We start from the raw sequence: 22,080 nt of genomic DNA on the forward strand, positions 1-22,080 counted from the left end.
TGGGACCAGAGGTTGTAGGGAGGCTGGGCGAGCAGCCCAAAGACCGGGGTACACCCACCATGCCCAGTGAAGCAGGAGGCTAGGGCCATGTCACAGAGGGCCTCCTAAGTGCTGTAAGAGCTTAAACTCTACCACCCCCCACCCCCCGCCAATAACTGACAGAGGCGGGACAATGCCAACACAGCTGCATCACTGTAGCCCCCAGGATGTATTGTCCCTGGTCCAGGACTCATTACAGGCAGCAGATGTGAAATTCCAGATCCTGTAAGCTCCAGGAGGGAGCTCTAAATTCCTGGTTTGAAGGAAAAAATAAGTGGAGAAAAGAAAATCTTGTTTTGCTGCTTATTAACTGTGAGGTTAGAACAAATAAATTAACTCTCTCATTCTCTATTTATTTGCATACTGAGGGTGAACTGGACTGCCTCATGGGTAAATATCTTAGTATATAAAATGCTTTGCTCGCTGTCTTCGTGGAGATAAAGCTTGCTGTGATATTTACCAGAATTCCCTCATTGTCGCCTCCTACGCAGGCCTTCCACCTCTGTCAAATTCTGAGCTGCGGAGTGGCAAAAGCCCCATCTCCAGCAACAGGGTAAAGATTGGGTCAGAGTCTGAAGGGAAAACGAGAGTTCAGCTTTAGTGTGTGTGGGTGTGAGGTCTGTATCAGTCTATCCTGTTCTGTGTTTGGGGGGCATGATGAGAAGTGTCCCAGATGGTTTGGGGGAAGCCAAGTGTAGAAGGAGCTGGGTTTCCAATTCATTTCTCATGACGGCTGTAATAAATCACCCCAAAATCAGCGGCTTAAAAAATATACATTTGTCCTCTTATGGTTCTTAGTGGGTGAAAATCAAAGAGATCATGCTTCCTCTGAAAGTTCTATGGGACATCTGCTCCTTGCCTTTGTGCAGTTCCAGAGGCTGTCCATATTTCTTGGCTGGTGTCTTCTTCGATCCTAGAAGTCCACAGCACAGCATCTTAAATCCGGCTCTCTCTGTTAAAATCAGGGCGGTGCCTTCTCTCTTCTAAGTACTCAAATGTCTCTCTCCTTCCTTCTTATAAGGACACCATGATCATATTTAGACCCCAAGGGGATAATGCAGGATAACCTCCCCCAGCTCAAGTTCTTTAAATTAATCAATACCTACCAAGCCCATTTTGCAATTTAAGGTAACATATTCACAAATTCCAGGGTTTAGAACCTAGATATCTTGGGGGTCACTCTTCAGCCCTCCAGAGTTCCTCTAATGAGTAAAGCCTGGGGAACCCTGGAACAGAGCAGGGACTGGGGTAAGGTGAGTGAGGTACTCAGAGCCTGAGGATTATCCTTTCAGGATTATCCTGAGTGAGGGATCTGCTCTTGAAAATGAATGTGCCTTTAAATTTTGTACTCTAGATGCCTTGCTCACCTTACCTTAGGCTGGATCCTGTCTTGGGGTGGCAAATAGAACTGAAGCAAAATTAGGTGGGGCTATGTCTAAGCCACAGGCCTGAGACAGTCCAATAGAGTTCCTATTGGTTCCAAGAGCTAGGATGTGTTTGTCAGAGTGACTGTCTGTCTGTGTGTGGCGAGGGGGGCGGGCATTGAGTAAGAGACAGGGTGGGAGAGACAGAGCAGTAGAATGATTGCCCTTGATGACAGGAGTAAGTAACACCCCTCTCCTAGTAACTCCCCAGAATGGTGTGGTTTTCATGCAGTCTTGAAGTAGCCTTGCTTCTATCTGGAAATGGGATTACAGGCCAGATGGGGGAATGGACTTGTCTGAGTGTGCAGCATGGACACCACTGAGGACCAGATGACTACCCCCAGAAGGTACATGCAACAGGGAAAAGTGATGAGAAGATCACCAATTGGTATCTATTAAAACAAGTCCTGGGGAACAAGGCCTTGCAGAGGAAACGAAATTCAGACATGACACATCATGGATGGACCCACATCCAGAGTCTCCTGTCTATGAGTCCCATGAGCAACTATGTTCCTGTCCTCCTGGCTGCCCTGCTAGGCCCAGATGCTTTTGGTGTACCATTTGTTCTGGAACTCCAGTCTCTGAGAAACTCAACGAAGAATGACCCCCTTCCCTGGTCCCAGGCCTGGCTGTCTTCCTCCGTACCTCCTCCTCCTCTCCCTCACATACTCCCAGCCAGGAGGACAGTGACTCATGCTAATTATACAGTAACAGGAGAAGAAAAAACACACATTTTTTTTTCTCCCTACAGCAGCTGGGGCTTTCTATTTATTTGTCCGCTATTTATAACTCACTCAGACAAGGAGGTCTTATCTCCTCCCACCACCATTTCTCCAAATGAAATTTCTCTAGGGTGGATCCAGTTTTATCTAAATTGGTTGGATAGAGGAGCACAACATATACAACCCATACTGAAGGAGATAAGGCTTTCTCCTTGTACTTGATGTAAAAATAACCAACCGGCAAAATGAGCATGGATAGGGAAAAATTAATTTACTTCCCTGCCTAATTAGTAGATACAGGATAGATGTATCTGCTTAGCTCCCTAATTATAATAATACTTAGCAGTTACATGAAACTCTTCATCATAAGAAATACCACCCTCTTCTGACACGAAATAATTAATCTTCAGCACTCCCATGTGAGCATCTTATCTGAGCAAGAGAAATATCATGAGGCTGGAGGAGAGCAGGAAGATCAGGGTAGGGTGCTGAGGCCACCCCTTATCATGAAGGCAGAAGCTTCTCCGTGTGTGCCAGTCCCCCAGCATCAGGACCGGCTCAGGGACAATCTGTCCACCTCAGCCAGCTCAGGGCTCTGCCAGCTGCAGCAGGTAACCCACCAGCAAGTCCCAGAGTCTGCAGATTCTAGCCTACCTGGCTGCATAGCTGGAATCCGCCTCCCGAAGTGAAAGAGGCCACAGTGGACCCAAGCAGAGGGGGAGCTTCCAGGTGCCATGTTGCAGTGAGGGGCAATCGCCAGATGAGCCCCTCTGGGTGCCTCCCGTCTGTTCATGGGCTTTCTGCTCCCTTCCTGAGTTGATACGCATTCGCTCAGTACTGTACTGTGTGCTATGCTGTCACTTCAGTCTCCTCTGACCCTTTCCGACCCCATGGACTGTAGCCTGCCGGCTCCTCTGTCCATGGGATTCTCCAGGCAAGAATACTGGAGTGGGTTGCCATGCCCTCCTCCAAGGGATCTTCCCAACCCAGGGATCAAACCTACATCTCTTATGTCTCCTGCATTGGCAGGTGGGTTCTTTACCACAAGCGCCACCTGGGAAGCCCTCACTCAGCCCTACTTTTTCCTATTTCCTGTGGTGGGATACAACTCCTGGCACATCTTGTGTCAAGTCAGAGTTCCTGATAAGGCCTGTGACTCTTAACCTTCACCAGGAAACAGAAACTTCTCTGCCTCTAAACCCTGTGGCCGCATAATCCCCTAACCTGGGATCAGATGTCTTAAGTGGATATAATTTCAGCCTCCTGTAGAGTAGCGTTTGCACCTCCATCCTCCTGAATTTGCTGCTCCCCTACTCCTGCTTGCCATTCTTGGGAGGGGGGTACACAATCTTCTCCCCACCTCGATCCCATGCCTTCCTCACCCGCTCCTCCTCCCACTGGGCACTCTCAGCATGCCCCTTGACTGTACCACGGCATCCAGGGCAGGAGCCTTTGTCCATGCCCAGGTCTCGGGCTGTGATGAAGCAGGTGTGTGCCCTGTCTCCCTGCCCCTTACATTTGAAACTTGCCAGAAACTGCAGGAGCCCCTCTGGTCTTCAGATATTGAAAACATGTTAGTATTATAAAAGAAAGGGAAAAAATCCAATACAATTATCATTGTATTTGGTGCTTAATAGACCTTCAGTGAAGTTTGTTTTAAAAATTACATTTCAAATGATTTGCCAAGGCCTTATTTTTGTGACTTTAAGAAAAAACACACACACACACACACATAGCCAAGCAATGAACAGCTACAACTATGTGATCTTGCCTTTATCTTGTAGACAGGGGTGGGGAAAAGGAGAGCAATAAAAACAATCGTTACTTAAATTGCAACTTCACTGTCTTTTTATTTTTTTCCTTACTTTTATAAACATAATAGACCATACAAATATTGCTTACATTTAAAATTTGTTAAAGCTCAAAGCTACTATAATGAGATAAGAATTATAAGTTCTAATTATATGCTTTGAGGCAATGTAATTATGCAACAGTTTTGGGGGAAAATGAATGCGACATAACAGATCTTCTTTCTCATTTTCTTAATTTTGGGCTTTATCCTTAACCAGGGAAGAAGATCCAACTCCTACCAATTATTCCTCCACAGTTCAACTAACAATGCATCTCTGGTTAAATCATATGGGTCCAGAAAAGGGAACAGGCAAAGAAATGGACATATTTGTTACATCTTCTCACAATATGCCAATGATATAATGACTTTTTTTTTTGCTTTTTTTATTGGATTATAATTCCTTTATAATGTTGTGTTAGCTTCTGCTGTAAAACCTCATGAATCATCCCTGTGTATACATATATCCCCTTCCTCGTGAACCCCCTTCCCCCACATCCCACCCCTCTAGGTCATCACAGAGCACTGAGCCGAGCTCCCCGTATTATATGGCAGCTTCTTAGTAGCTGTCTGTTTTACAGATGCCAATGCAGGAGATGCAGGTTCAATCCCTAGGTCAGGAAGATCCTGGAGAAGGAAATGACAGCTCATTCTAGTGTTCTTGCTTGGGAAATCCCATGGATAGAGGAGCCTGGCGGGCTACAGTCCATGGAGTCAATGGAGTCAGATATGACTGAGTGACTGAGCAGGCACGCATGCACAGTGTCTATGTTCCCAGCCACTCAGTCGTGTCCAGCTCTTTGTGACCCTGTGGACTGTAGCCCGCCAGGCTCCTCTGTCCATGGAATTCTCCAGGCAAGAATACTGGAGTGGGTTGCCATTTCCTTCTCCACACAGTGTATATATGTCGATGCTTTTCTCTCACTTCGTCCTCCACCCCTTCGCCTCGTATGTCTACAAGTCCATTCTCTGTACCTCTGCCTCTATTCCTGTCCTGCAAGTAGGTTCATCAGTACCATTTTCCTAGATTCCATATATATCCCTTAATATATGGTATTTGTTTTACTCCTTCTGACTTACTTCTTTCTGTATGGCAGCCTCTAGGTTCATCCACATCTTGAAATGATGCCTCTTAACATCACAAATCAGAAATCTGACCTCATAGGTTCGCTCTGATGTCAAATCTCATAGCCTATTTCTCTGTGCCACACAATGGGCTATTTCAGAGCATCAGTCAGGGTGGGGAGGGTGACAGTAAAAGGCTCTGACAAAGGAAAGACTCTGCAGGATATGGAGCTGCCACAAAATCACTGAGGCACTAGCATGTGGGAGGATCATCCTTGTTCTCCAAGGAACCCAGGTCTGGAAGGAGAGTGAATGCTTTAGGAGGCCAAGTTTCCATTTGATACTACAAGAAAAATGCTGGACCAATGTGGGCTCTAACTCTGGACTAGGCAGGTTCTGGAGATGAATAAACAGAGGAACGGAATTGACTCATCAGGGTGTTGTGGAAGAAATACGATCTGCAATCAGATAACTGCTTCTCTTGAGTCATTTCCAACTCTGAGGTGCTTCAACTGTATTTGAACTCCCTGTGTCTCATTCCCCAAAGTGAGAGGAGTTGAATTAAAGCCTAGAAACACTTGCTTCCGGTTTTATAGATGTGTGTATGTGTGTGCCCTCAAAGGAAACCTACACTTAAGTCTAACTTGTGAAGACTGTATTTAGTGTGCTAACGACATGTATTAGGAGAAAAAATAAAGAGACTATATTTCCTGATCTGTGATTGGTTGATTAAACAAAACAGTGGGGGAGAAGAGAACAGGTAGCCTACTTTGATAAAAAATAACAGTCAAGAATGATGATCACAGCTGGTTGGTCAGAGTTTTTTTTTTTTTTTTTTTTTAGAGGATGTCTATCATATTTTCATAATAAAAGTAGCCTACATATAATTCATATATCATGTACCTTCTGCTTTGTAAGTGTATGCTATGTGTTTCTACGTTTAACCTGTACAACAAATTATTATTACTGATTATCCTTCTCATCAGACAGAAGGAGAAATTAAAGCTCATATAAGATGGGTTGTTGTTTAGTCACTAAGTTGTGCCCCACTGTTTGTAACCCCATGGACTGCAGCATGCCAGTCTTCTGTGTCCTTCAGCATCTCCCAGAGTTTGCTCAAACTCATGTCCATTGAGTCGATGGTGCCACCCAACCATCTCATCCTTTGTCATCCCCTTCTCCTCCTGCCTTTACTCTTTCCCAGCATCAGGGTCTTTTCCAATGAGCCAACTCTTCACATCAAATAGCCAAAGTATTGGAGCTTCAGCTTCAGCATCAGTCTTTCCAACGAATATTCAGGCCTGATTTCCTTTAGCATTGACTTGTTTGATCTCCTTGCTCTCCAAAGGACTCTCAAGAATCTTCTCTAGCACCACAGTTTGAAGGCATCAATTTTTCATCTCTCAGCCTTATTTATGGTACAACTCTCATATTCGTACATGACTACTGGAAAAACTATAGGTGTGACTAGATGGACCTTTGTTGACAGAGTGATGTCTCTGTTTTTTAATACGTTCTTTAAGTTTGTCATAGCTTTTCTTCTAAGGAGCAAGCATCTTTTAATTTCATGGCTGAAGTCACCATCTGTAGTGATTTTGGAGCCCAAGAAAATAAAGTCTGCCACCACTTCTACTTTTTCCCCATCTATTTTTCATGAAGTGATGGGACCAGATGCCACAATCTTCGTTTTTTGAATGCTGAGTTTTAAGGCAGGTTTTTCACTCTCCTCTTTCACTTTCTGCCATTAGGGTGACATAATCTGCACATCTGAGAGTGTTCATATTTCTCCCGGCAATCTTCATTCCAGCTTGTGACTCATCCAGCCTGGTGTTTCTCATGATGTACTCTGCATAAAAGTTAAATAAGCAGGGTGACAATATACAACCTTGATGTACTCCTTTCCTGATTTTACATCAGTTCCTTGTTCCATGTCTGGCTCTAACTGTTGCTTCTTGACCTGCATAAAGGTTTCTCAGAAGGCAAGTAAGGTTGTCTGGTATTTTCATCCATTTAAGAATTTCCCACAGTTTGCTGTGATCCACACAGTCAAAGGCTTTAGCGTGTCAATGAAGCAAAAGTAGATGTTTCTCTGGAACTCCCTTGCTTTTTCCATGATCCAGTGGATGTTGACAATTTGACCTCTGGTCCCTCTCCCATTTTTCTTCCAACTTGTACACCTGGGACCTCTCAGTTCACGTACTGTTGAAGCCTAGCTTGAGCATGACCTTACTAGCACGTGAAATGAGCACAACTGGTATGATAGTTTTGGTCATGCCTCCTATATGATGTCACAAGCCTCCATCCATAGTTCTTCAGGCACTCTATCTTTCAGATCTAAATCCGTCAACATATTTGTCACTTCCACTGTATAATCATAAGATGGGTTGAAGTTGAAGTGTTAGTTGCTCAGTCATGTCCAACTCTTTGCGACCCCATGGACTGCAGCCCACCAGGCTCCTCTGTCCATGGGATTTTCCAGGTAAGGATACTCGAGTAGGTTTCCATCTCTTTCTCCAGGGGATCTTCCCAACCCAGGAATAGAACCCAGGTCTCCTGCACTTCAGGCAGATTCTTTACCGACTGAGCTATGAGGGAAGCCCCATAAGATGGGTGGTGTATCCCAAATCCCTAGTCTGGTTCTAAAGCCCCTGAATTCTCTCCTGCAGCCTCTGCCCAAAGACAGTCAAAGAAACCAGAACTCAGATTTAAAACATAATCCATTCTCATAATTTCATGAGAAATTATTTGTACATAATACAAGCCTATAGGAGTCATGGGTTCAAACCCTTGTTCAGTAAGATCCCCCGGAGAAGGAAATGGCAGCCCACTCCAGTATTCTAGCCTGGTAACTCCCATGGACAGAGGACCCTGGTGAGCTACAGCCCATGGGGTCGCAAAAGAGCTGGACATGCATAGAGTCAAAGCATGTATAGGCCTATGGAGGCGGCACAAGGCCTCTGCCATCTCTGAGTTTGTGGTCTTCCATTTGGCTATGTGGGAGCCCATGGCTTATAGGCTGCCTTTGCTAGTGACCATGCCACAGAGCACCACTAGAAATTATGTCAATTGCACTTCATACCCAGGCCCCCTGTAAAGTAATCTCCACCTGGGTTCTCCCTACACAGCGTCCTTACTCATCCACAGAACAAGCTTCTTTGAGATCTGCAGCACCACTCTCTGTCCCTGACTACGACACCTTAAAAGGTTAAAGACAAACACATTCTCTTTTTCAGAAAATTAATTCTGCTTCACGCTGACATATGCTGTATTGACAAAGGGCCGCAGGCCTTTCTCTCCCCCAAAATTTCAAAACAGAAGGTCTCTGTCCAAAATAGAAGTGTATGTTACACTGTTCCCATAAAAGAAGGAGACAAGAGTCTCAGAGCCACAAACATTCTATTTTCAAGTTCAGAGCTACCAAAAAATATGTCAGCCCAGAGGGGATGGATTTGGAGGGAAGGGGGAGCAAGACACGCAAACTTTATTCTATGTTTAAATCCCAGCATATGGGCCATTCCTATTTTGGGATGACAAATACTGACTTCCATGTTTTGTAATTAATGATATAAAAAGAGGAACTAAGCTACATTTGAAGGTCCCAGTAGGCTATCCCCCTACCAGTGGAGACCCTCTGCCGTCTTGCAGGTTAGATTTGAAGAAGTCAGTTGGCATTGCCCGATTTGAGAGCAGAGTGCAGATGAGAATCTGGGCCAGTACTTATTTCTCCTCATAAATCTCATTTTCTGGGATTAACTTTTAACCACTTGTTGTATTTCTAAGTTGAAACTTTCCAGGATCTGAGAGGCCCCTTGAAGGTGCTGGGCTGATGGACAGATATTTCTGAAGGCTAGTGAGCCCTGGTAAAGGGAACAAAGAATTCTGTGGGCCAAACTCAGGTCTCAGGGATCTCTGGCCCACTCCCGTTTGTAGGCTAATTGAAACATCATTTGAGAAGTCAAATGAAATAAATCCTCTATCTCTTTTCCATGAATGGAAGCAGGCTAGTTCTCACAGCCCACGGACATGCTGCTACTAGCACCTGGACCATGTCCCCAAACCCCAGAATGCAGCCCTTCTCTGTGCCCAAGATACACCCCTATTCCTAACCTTGGCTAGCCTTTGGCCTAGATCTTGTTCCTAGTTATGACTGCAGACTATAGTTTTGCAGTGATTCCTGGCGGCTCCAAAATTCTACAACTAGATCTTGCATCCTAGGATGCTCATTTAGCAGTTCACCAACCAAGGTGTATGAAATGTGTAGCTTACTTTTTAATTTTATTTATTTTTTTACTTTAATGAGACACGATCCATTAGTAGGTAGGAGTGGAAAACAGAAGAGTCCACTCAGGGCTACCCACCAGCATTCCTTGGAGCTCTGTCTAGGTTTCCAAAACTTTGCGCATGTCAAGATTTTTGGGTGGTGTGGGAAGGAACTTGTGTAGATCATTGTTCATCATGTTGCCTATGCTCACACTTCATGGCTTGCATTTGGTTTGGGGCTGTCAGTCCACTCAGATGACTACAGTCTCCAGTTTTCCGTCCTCTGGCTCCTGGCCGTGCAGTTCTCCCTCCACTGACTCAGGAAACTTTTCATGGTACAGGAGATAATTTCTCTGTAACCACATCACCCTGGACTTGAGAAATCATCCCCTTCCCAAAGCCATGTTTACTCCTTGTGCAGAGAGATGTTTCCCTTACCGGGAAGCGTCCTGTACTTGAAAATCTCTGAGCCTGTTTCAGGGCTGTAAGCAACTGACGCATCTGCAGCCACTTCCATGCTGAATTTTGATCCTTTCCCTGGGTTCCATCTGAGGGAACAGGCACAGTTTCACTTAGAATTTTATTTTGCATCCTATCAAAAGTAGCAGTTTACTCCAAAGTTTAGCTCAATAACCATTCCCCCACCAACATCAACTTTGCTCTAGCAAGTGGATTCTCTTCTCCACCGCATCTTTGAAATCACTTTTTCGAAAGGCATTCCAATAAATTTTAAGATCTAAATTTTATTTCTGCCAGGACTTTTGATGATTCACGCATGAAATAAAGAATTCATGAGTGGAATGGTATGTGTGTGTGTACTAATGAGTTTGCATGCTTTATAATTTATTAATTAAATCTTATCTAAACCTTAACTGACCTTTTACATATGATTGTGTGATTGCACACCTTTATTTTATTAATGTGGTAAATTACAGTGATTATTTTTGAATGTTTGATCAAAATTTATTTCCTGGAATACAAAAATAAAGTTCAACTAAAAGAGTACATTTACTTTTCTATAACTCTGAATTTGATTTAATAATGAGTGTTTAGGAATTTGACACCTATGTTCCTCAAAAGATTACTCTTCCTTGCAAGCCCCTTGTCAGCTGTTGATAGCAAGTTATGCTGATGTCATAAAATGAACTGGGCAGGATTCCCTCTTATTCTATTGTCTGGATAAGTTTATTAAAATCTGTGTCTTTTCCTTTACAAATATTTAGTAGAGGTCACTGGTCAAAGCCTGTCAAACTGCAGTTGTTCCTATGGTAGGACTTTTGTTTGGTGGGAAGTGTGTGTCCTAGAGTTATCATTTCGCTCATAGATCTAGAACTAGGCAGGTTTGTTATGCCTCTTTGTGTCAGGTGTGGTTTATATTCTCTATAAACTTATTTCACCAAAATTGTCAAAATTATTGGGTATCCTCTCATTATCTTTTAAAAGTGGCTATGGTTTCTTTGGGAATGATTTTCATTTCTAAAAGTGGAGTTTATTATCTGTTTTGCTTGTTCATTGCTCCCAGAAATTTATCAATTACATTAGTCTTTTCAAGTAACTTTGTGCCTTTGTTTATTCTCTGTAAACAGATTTCTTTTTTATTTCAATAAGCTTGTTCTAGTCCTCATTTTGTCCTTCCTGCTATCTTTTGAGGGGGTTAATTTGATACTTTCTTTTAACTTCTGAAATAAAGAACTTGCCTATATTCTACATGTTTAAGGTTATAAATTTACCTGGAATCACGATCCAGAGAGGTATCACAGATTTAAATATATCATGTTTTATTAGCATTCCGTTCATATTTTTGGTTTGTTTTTGTTCCAATTTCCAGTTTCTATTATATATTCTCTCTTTTTTTTTTTTTTTGTATTTGTATCTATATCTGTATTCTCTTCTCCACTGCATCTTTGAAATCATTGTTTCCAAAGGCATTCCAGTGAATGGTAGCATCTAAACTGTTTTCCACTCAGTTTTGAAAATTTCAATGATTCGGAATTTTTATTTATCCCATAAATTGGTTGGTCCCAGTTAACAGTCCACATATACATGAGAATAAATGTATATCTTATTGCGTTGGATGCCTGGTTTTAATCGTTATTTTAATCAAAATTCTTGCTGATGTTTTGTCTTCTTACTCTTATCAGTGATGAATGGTATGTTAATATCATCACATTGATCTTGGCTTCATCTTTTTGTGACTTTTTTTTTTGTTTTAGCTTCTCAGTATTTGCTTTACATATTTTTTTTTAATGTAGATTGATTTTATATTTTTTTTAATTTTCTTTTATTATTATTATTTTTTTCCAGTGGGTTTTGTCATACATTGATATGAATCAGCCATGGATTTACATGTATTCCCAATCCCGATCCCCCCTCCCACCTCCCTCTCCACCCGATTCCTCTGGGTCTTCCCAGTGCACCAGGCCCGAGCACTTGTCTCATGCATCCCACCTGGGCTGGTGATCTGTTTCACCATAGATAGTATACATGCTGTTCTTTTGAAATATCCCACCCTCACATTCTCCCACAAAGTTCAAAAGAATTTAGAAAGGTGATAACGATAACCCTATATGCAAAACAGAAAAAGAGACACAGAAATGCTTTACATATTTTGAGGCTATTATGGGTTCAATTGAGTTCCCCAAAAAGCTATGTCAAATTTCCAAACCCTGAAATGTGTGAATATAAACTTGTTTGGGAACAGTCTTTGCACATACAAGTTAAGATGAAGTCATACTGGATTAGGGTAGGTTCTAACCAAAAATGACTGTTCTTATAAGTAGAGAAAGCAGATAAATGGGGAGGGAAACATCATGTGAAGACACAGAGGCGCAGAGAGACAACATCATGTGATGACAGGCAGAGATCAGATGATGAAATTCCAAACCAAGGAATTTCAAGGATTGACTGTCACCACCAGATGCTACTTCACCCCCATAATACATTATTATTGTTTTAATAGACTTAACATCCATTTAATTTTGTCTACATTTTAACCATTTCCATTGCTTTTTATTCCTTCATGCTCTCTTGAGCTTCTATATGAGATTAATTTTTCCTTCTCCCTAACATATCTGCTTTAAAATTAGATTTACTGTGAACTTGCTGTTGATTAAGTCTCTAGTTTGTGTGTTTGTTTGAAAATATCTTTGTTTTTCTTTCATATCTGAAGGCTGTTTTGGGTATACAATTCTAACTTGATAGTTTTTTTTTCTTGCAGCACTTTGAATATATAATACAGTTGTCTCCCCTTTTTCATTATTTATGATAAGAAATCATCTATTAGGCTTATTGTTGCTATTTTTAATTAATATATCTATCTACCCCTGGCTCAAGGTTGTTTTTTAAGATATTTCTCTTTGTCTTTGGATTATGTCTGTATTATTATGTGTCTATATATTTTTTTTTTCTGTTTAATATTCAGCTTCTTGAATATGTGTCTCATGGAAAATTCTAAGCCATTATCTGTTAAAATATTGATCTTTCATATTTTCATTTTTTATCCTCTTCTTGGGAGTTGAATTACACATATGTTATAGTGTTTCACCATACTTCATATGCCTTTTACCCTATTTTTTGTATTTTCCTTGCTTTTACCTCCCCATTCTTCAGCATGAATATTTTCCTCAGATTTATGTTACATTCATTAATCCTCCTTTCATTGTGACTAATAGCTGTTAAACCCTAAAATGAGCTTTTAAAATTCAATTATTTAAGTTCTAGGTTTTTCATCTTCCCTATTGCTTCCAGAGATTAAAAGCCTCAATGCAGTTAGATCACAAAATTCTACATATAAAAACTTATGGGCATCCATTACAGTTGGGTAAAGCAGACAGAAAAATTAAAAACAAAAAAGAATCCAGTTCTGTATGCAGGACAGAAATCTGTGCTAGGCACAGCACCAAAGCTGGAAGAGGTGCCAGATGAGTAGGAAGGGATAGAACACCTACCTAAGATTGATGTTTAGTCAAAACATCAGGGACCACCCCCCACACCACCACTTACTGCCTTCCAACAGCTTAATGAGTACAGAATGGAAATAACAGTGGAGTGCTAACTGTGAAACTTCAGGAGACAAACTCTTTTTAGAGCTCAGAGTAAGAAGAAGATACAAAGCCAAGAAGGAAGCAGACACTGAGAAATAATTTCTGGAAAATAGCCCACAATCTAAACCTAAGGAATTACCACAAAGGGATGAGGTAGTGTTTAGGGGTGAAGTGCTTTTTCCTTATTATGTTAATGGTTATGTGAATGTATACATTGAAATATACTCCAAGAAAAGGTCAGTTTTGTTTCATGGTAACTAAGCTGAGCTCTAAAAGTTGTTGTTTTAAAAGGAACGAGAAGTAAGTACATTTTTTCACAAACTCTGATAATACATTGCTAACAGATCTACTCAACAAGAAATATCAATGGAAATTCTTGAGGCAAAGAAAATATGATATTATTTGCAAATTTGCATCTAGAAAAAGAGGATTACTAGAAATAGAATATACTGTGGTGAAACAAGACTCATAATTTTTCAAGAGTAAGTGAAGTGAAAGTGTTAGTCGCTCAGTCATGTCTTACTCTTTGCAACTCCATGGACTCCTGTCAGGCTCCTTTGTCCATGAGATTTCCCAGGCAAGAATACTGGAGTGGGTAGCCATTCTCTTCTCCAGGGGATCTTCCCTGACCCAGGGATCAATCCCCTGCCTACCACATTGCAGACAGATTCTTTCATAATTTGTACTTATTTTTAATTCCTGTAGAAGATAATTCATGTCCTAAGGTATATTTAATATAAATTACTGTGCACTTATAACAAGTTTAAAAGTAAAATATACAAAGACATTATCACAAAGGATGAAAGATTGGGAATATACTCTTTGATATACTCTATGATCCTTACACTTGGCGTGAAGCAACGTGCTATTATTTGACAGTAGACTCAGATTACTTAAAAATACATATTGTAAACTCTTGAGCCACCACTAAAATATTTTAAGTGGTATAAATAATAAATCAACAGAGTAAATAAAATTTTCAAACAACTGAACAGAAGTTAGAGAAGAAGAAAAATAAAAAAAACAGAAGAAGTAGAAAACAGGTATGACAAAAACCACTACAATATTGTAATTAGCCTCCAACTAATAAAAGTAAATGGAAAAAAAAAAAAAAAGAAAACAGGTAACAAGGTGGTAGATATAAATCCAATATTAGGCTCCCCTGGTGGGCCAGTGGTTAAGAACCTGCCTGCCAATGCAAGGTGACACAGGTTTGATCTCTGGTCCAGAAACATCCCAGATTCTGTGAGGCAACTAAATCTGTGCATGACAACTAAGTCCATGTGTCCTAGAGCCTGTGCTCCAAAACAAGAGAAGCCACTGCAACAAGAAACCTGTGCACCCCAACTAGAGAGCAGACCCTCCTCCCTGCAACTAGAGAAAGCCTCCACACAGCAATGAAGAACCAGAACCTCCAAAAATAAATAAATATAAATCCAATACTATTTATAATCACATTGAAAGTAAATGATAATAAATTACTTTAAAGATTGAGATTGTCAAATTGAACACAAAGCATGACTTGACTATTGCAATCTATTAGAAATCCCATTAATTAAAAAATAGACATTAAAAGTAAAACGATGGAAAAAATTATCATGTAAACACTAACTTTAATAAACTGAAGTAGCTATACTCATTTCACAAAAAGTAAATTTCAAAACAAAGAATACTTTCAAGGACAAAGATGGACATTCATTAATGAGAAAACAGTTTGACTCTCTGTAAAGATACATTAATCCAAAAGTAATGTATCTAACAAAGAGCTTCATAATGCATGAAGAAAAATTGGTAAAACTAAAACGATCGATAAAAGCCATGATTAAAATGATGAGAAGTTTCAAAACTTCTCTCTTAGTTGATGGTACTAGTGGGCAGAAAATCAGGGCTTTCCTGGTGGCTCCATCAGTGAAGAAGAGGCCTGCAATACAGGAGACCCGGGTTGGATACCCAAGTAGGGAAGATCCCCTGGAAGAGGAAATGGCAACCACTCCAGTATTCTTGCCTGGAATAATCCCATGGACAGAGGAGCCTGTCAGGGTATAATCCATGGGATCACAAAGAGTAGGACACGACTTGGCAACTAAACCACCAGGCAGAAAATCAGCAGGTCCCAGGAGTTCAAAATGTAATCTAAACTGACAAATGAATCTAACAGTATTACACATGTAAAATATAACCACACTAACTAACATATGGGGGGTAAAGGAACTTATGTAATTATCTTAGTGAAACAGTGATTTCCACCTGATATTGTGTCATAAGGCTAAAGGCAAGAAGAACTGAACATAAACACTATGCATGCTTCAGTCACTAGTATGCTTCAGCCGTGTCTGACTTTTGTGATCCTGGAAGACCTTGGCCCTCCAGGCTCCTCTTCCAATGAATATTCAGGGTTGATGTCCTATAGGATTGACTGGTTTGATCTCCTTGCTGTCCAAGAACTCTCAAGAGTCTTCTCCAGCATCACAGATCAAAAGCATCAATTCTTCAGCACTCAGCCTTCTTCTTTATTGTCCAACTGTCACATCCATACGTGACTACTGGGAAAACCACAGCTTTGACTAGACAGACCTTTGCCAGCAATGTAATGTCTCTGCTTTTTAATATGCTGTCTAGTTTGTCATAGCTTTCCTTCCAAGGAGCAAGCATCTTTTAATTTCATGGCTTCAGTCACCATCTGCAGTGATTTTGGAACCTAAAAAAATGAAATCCGTCACTGTTTCCACTTTTTATTCTATTTGCCATGAAGTGATGGGACTGGATGCCTTAATCTTCACTTCTTAAATGTTGAGTTTTAAGCCAAATTTTCACTTTCCTCTTTCACCTTCATCAAGAGGTTCTTTATGTCTTCTTCACTTTCTGCCATGAAAGTGGTATCGTCTGCATATCTGAGGTTTTTTATATTTCTCCCAACCATCTTGATTCCAGCTTGTGAATCATCTAGCCTGGCATTTCACATGATGTAAAAAGCAGGGTGATAAAATACAGCCTTATCATACTCCTCTCTCAATTTTGAACCAGTCTATTCCATGTCCAATTCTAACTGTTGCTTCTTGGCCTGCATACAGGTTGATCAGAAGGCAGGTAAGGTGATCTGGTACTTCAGTAATTTTCCAGATTTTTGTGATACACACAAAGGCTTTAGCAAAGTCACTGAAGAAGTAGATGCTTTTTAGAATTCCCTTGCTTTTTTTATGATCCAGCGGATGTCGCAACTTGATCGCTGGTTCCTCTGCCTTTTCTAAATCCAGCTTGAACATCTGGAAGTTCTCAGTTCACGTACTGCTGAAGCCTAGCTTGAAGGATTTTTATCATAATTTTGCTAGCATGTGAAATGACTACAATTGTATGGCAATTTGAACATTCTTTGGCATTGCTTTTCTTTGGGATTGGAAGGAAAACTGACATTTTCCAGTCCTGTGGCCACTGCTGAGTTTTCCAAATTTACTGGCATATTGAGTGCAGCACTTTCACGGCATCATGGTTTAGGATTTGAAACAGCTCAACTGGAATTCCATCACCTCCACTAGCTTTGTTCATAGTACTGCTTCCCAAGGCCCACTTGACTTCACATTCCAGGATATCTGGCTCTAGGTGAGTGCCCACACCATCGTGGTTATCTGGGTCATTAAGACCTTTTCTGTACAATTCTTCTGTGTATTCTTGCTACCTCTTCTTAATCTCTTCTGCTTCTGTTAGATAGTTGGCATTTCTGTCCTTTATTGTGCCCATCTTTGCATGAAATGTTCCTTGGTATCTCCAATTTTATTGAAGAGATCTCTAGTCTTTTCCATCTGTTGTTTCCCTCTATTTTTTTACATTGGGCACTTAAGCAGGCTCTCTTATCTCTTCTTGCAGTTCTTTGGAACTCTGCGTTCAGTTGAATATGTCTTTCCCTTTCTCCTTTGCCTTTCAATTCTCTTCTTTTCTCAGCAATTTGTAAGGCCTCCTCAGGCAACAACTTTGCCTTCTTGCACTTCTTTTTCTTGGGGATGGTTTTGGTCACCACCGCCTGTACAGTATTATGAACCTCTATCCATAGTATTTCAGGCACTCTGTCTATCAGATCTAGTCCCTTGAATCTATTTGCCACCTCCCCTGTATAATCATAAAGGATTTGATTTAGGTCATATCTGAATGGCCTATTGTTTTTTCCTACTTTCTTCAATTTGAGCCTGAATTTTGCAATAAGGAGCTTGTGATCTTAGCCACAGTCAGCTTGAAGTCTTGTTTTTGCTGCCTGTATAGTTTCTCCATCTTGGCTGCAAAGAATATAATCAATTTAATTTCAGTACTGACTATCTGGTGATGTCCATTTATAGAGTTGCCTCTTAAATGTTGATTGGTAAATGTGTTTCTCACAGTAGTATAGGTTAGTTATTCTGAACCTACTTTACACATACCCTATATTTGGACAAAATCATATGTATTTAGATACTGAAATCCAGGTTTTTCACCATCAGAAAGATATATACCAGATAAGCAAAGAGGTAATGTTTGAATGAACCTATGATGTTGGATTGGAGTTGAATATATCAGCATAAACTTACATTGTTTAACGCACATGCAAACATATAGATACAAAAATAAGAATATCTTGATCTTCAAATACCATTGTTTCCTTCTTAAATGGACCATTCTTTGACTGGGACAAGTGTAGTATAAGATAATCCTGGCATATCTTGCTGCCTGAATGAAGGAAATGCTTAAAAAAGAAGAAACATAAAAGCATGAGGGTATGTCAGAAAGTCAAAGAAACCAATTTGTAAAAACTCCTGTTGAGCAATGTGGGAATTATTTGAGCAACAAAGTGGGAAAAAAAAAAAAACCAGTATTGGGTTTTAACCTAAACAATAAATATATAAATGCATAATTGAATAAATAAATAAATAATGTATAAAGGGCAACTTGTCCTTATAGGAGAATCCCAAATAATAAATCTAGAAGTAAACAGAAATGGAAAATCACCACTGGAATGCCACAGTAATAATTGCTCAAACAAAATCCACTGATAGATGTCAAATTTAGTGGAAAAAATATTTAAAGAGAAATAGGATATTTGGAAGGAAAGCTATGGCAAACCTAGAAGGCATATTAAAAAGCAAAAATATCACTTTGCCAACAAATGCCTGTATAGTCAAAGCTGTGGTCTTTCTAGTAGTCATGATATGAGAGTTGAACCATAAAGAAAGCTGAGCACAGAAGCATTGATACTTTCAAATTGTAGTGCTGGAGAAGACTCTTGAGAGTCCCTTGAACAACAAGGAGATCAAACTGGTCAATCCTAAAGGAAATCACCCTGAATACTCATTGGAAGGACTGATGCTGAAGCTCCAATATTTTGACCACCTGATGCCAAGAACCAGCTTATTGGAGAAGACCCTGATGCTGGGAAAGGTTGAAGGCAAAAGAAGAGGGCAGCAGAGAATGAGACGAGTGGATAGCATCACTGACTCAATGGACAGAAACTTGGGCAAACTCCAGGAGACAGTGGAGGAAGGGATGCCTGCAGTGCTGCAGTCTATGGGGACCCAAAGAGTCGGACATGACTTAGTGGCTGAACAACAAGGATGTTTGCATGTCTATGGCAAAACCACTACCATATAGTAAAGTAATTAGCCTCCAATTAAAATAAATAAATTTATTTTTTAAAAAACCCTAAAAAAAGTATCTCTCTTGAAATACTTATTAACTACTATGATGGTTTTAATATTGTCCACAAATTCTTTTATATTTCTCCCAGGTGGTGAGGTATAATTCCTCACTGCTTATGCATGAGTTGGATGTAGTGAGTCACATCTAACAAAGGAAGGAAAGGGAAATAATAACTTTATAGTACAGACATATCTTTAAACAAGTGATCAAGGTTAACATTACCTGTCATATTGATATCACATGCCCCTGGTTATGATGCAATATAAAAGGGCCATCACCTCTCAGTTGTTCATTCCAAAAATGTATAACCACAGCCTCATCATGAGAACACATACAAATATAGATCAGAGAACATTTTATAAGATACCTGACCAGTACCACTTCAGAAGTGTCAAGGTCACCAAGACAAGGAATAATTGATAACTTATCATGACTTAGATTAAAGGTACGTGACAACTAAAGGCAATGTACCATGCAAGGCTGGATCCTAGGATTTTTTAAAAAGTGGAAAAACTAAAGAGATGTAAATAAAGTATATAGTTTCATTATTAATATTTTTCTGATATTAATATTTTAGTTTTGATCATTTGAACTGTGTTTACATAAGATGTTAACATGAGGAGAAGCTATGTACAGAGTATACAGAAAGTAGTTTTGCAACACTTTCTACTTCTGAAATTATTTCGAAAAATAATTATATGGAGTCTAATAATATTCTACACTGGAAAAAAGATGGCCAATATAGTTCTCCTGTTCTGAATTATCACCAACTTTCAGTCAATCCTAGTGGTTTCCACATCCTAAGAATATAGAAATTATCTACTCACTGTGAATCCCTCTTTGGTGTCATCCAGGTTAGGCTAGATTCGGTTTATTATTCCTTTGACTCAGTCAGATATAGTTTGATTTCTGCAAATGTGAATCACAAGTCTCACCAATTTAAAAATAAAAACTTAGTCTTGCAATCATTTTTTACATTGTTCATGTCATTTTGCTCACTGTCTCACAACAGGGTATTTTTTTTCTTCTAAATTGTCTAATAGTTATTCTCTATGTAACATATCACATATAGGTTAAGTCTTATTAAAATGATGTTGTTTTATAATACTCAAGGCACAGCAGGATTTGTATTTTAAATAGTATATATATATTTACATATTATATGTATATTTTATTATATGTATGTGTACCTCTTGTTTTACTTGTGCTGTATCCTACATTTAACATTTCCCAGTACATGTAGATAAATACAGTGGCCTTTCTATGTCTCCTTCTCTGAGGCTGGCAGATTCACACTCCCAATATATCCATCAGTTCACTTCAGTCGCTCAGTCGTGTCCGACTCTTTGTGACCCCATGGACCGCAGCATGCCAGGCCTCCCCATCCATCACCAACTCCCAGAGTTTACCCAAACTCATGTCCATTGAGTCAGTGATGCCATCTAACCATCTCATCCTCTGTCGTCCCCTTCTCCTTCTGCCTTCAATCCTTCCCAGCATCAGGGTCTTTTCAAATGAGTCACTTCTTTGCATCAGGTGGCCAAAGTATTGGAGTTTCAGCTTCAACATTAGTCCTTCCAATGAACACTCAGGACTGATCTCCTTTAGGATGGACTGGTTGGATCTCCTTGAAGTCCAAGGGACTCTCAAGAGTCTTCTCCAACACCACAGAAGTACAGAATAGAACTTCCCTAAGTCTGTTGCAAGGAACATTGTTCTCTCAAGAAGGTCCCAGATCAAAGAAACCCAAGAAAAAATTAATATGAAAATCTGTATATATTTTACATTACTACTCAGAGATTTCAAAGCACATTAAAATCTCTAAAATCTAATAGAAAATATAATTCTTTGACTCAGAGATGTCCCAACCTTTTTTTTTCCAGAGTAAAGAGTGTCTTGATGAAAGTGAAAGAGGAGAATTAAAAAGTTGGCTTAAAACTCAACATTCAGAAAGTTAAGATATGCATCCGGACCCATCACTTCATGGCAAATAGATGGGGAAACAATGGAAACAGTGACAGACTTTATTTTCTTGGGCTCCAAAATCACTGCAGATGGTAACTGTAACCATGAAATTAAAAGACACTTGGTTCTTGGAAGAAAAGCTATGACCAACCTAGACAGCATATTAAAAAGCAGAAACATTACTTTGCCAACAAAGGTCCGTCTAGTAAAGGCTATGGTTTTTCCAGTAGTCATGTATGGATGTGAGAGTTGGACTATAAAGAAAGCTGAGTGCCGAAGAATTGATGCTTTTGAACTGTGGTGTTGGAGAAGACTCCTGAAAGTCCATTGGACTGCACGGAGATCCAACCAGTCCATCCTAAAGGGAATCAGTCCTGAATATTCATTGGACGGGCTGATGCTGAAGCTGAAACTCCAATACTTTGGCCACCTGATGCAAAGAAGTGACTCATTGAAAAAGACCCTGATGCTGGGAAAGATTGAAGGCAGGAGGAGAAGGGAATGACAGAGGATGAGATGGCTGGATGGCACGCCCGACTTGATGGACATGAGTTTGAATAAGCTCTGGGAGTTGATGGACAGGGAAGCCTGGCATGCTGCAGTCCATGGGGTTGCAAAGAGTCAGACACGACTAAGTGACTGAATTGACTCAACTGACTTGTCATTTTTGGAAACCAATTTGGGAATCTGTTATAAACAGAATATACCTTAAGAGCCAAACTGGAATGCTGCTACTTCAAGCTAGTTTATAGCTCATGGTGTCCAGTCTATGCATGAAAGGAGATTTTTAGTTGACAGTTGCATGGATGACTGAATTGCATAGATAAATGATAAGTGAATAGATAGATATATAGACAGACAGACAGACAAATAGATAGAAAGATGAATAGTTCAGAATCACTGTTTGGGTATATCCCAGTAGTATCCTATCAAATGAAAAAGAGGTGGTAGAAAGAATACAGAAGAATAAAGTATTTTGCATAATGCCATAAAGATGATACGGGCAGAAAAAGCAAAATAAATGCCATGTTTGATATTTGTATAACATTTTATGA

The sequence above is a fragment of the Cervus elaphus genome, chromosome 15 (assembly GCF_910594005.1).
Source record: "Cervus elaphus chromosome 15, mCerEla1.1, whole genome shotgun sequence".
Lineage (NCBI taxonomy): Eukaryota > Metazoa > Chordata > Mammalia > Artiodactyla > Cervidae > Cervus > Cervus elaphus.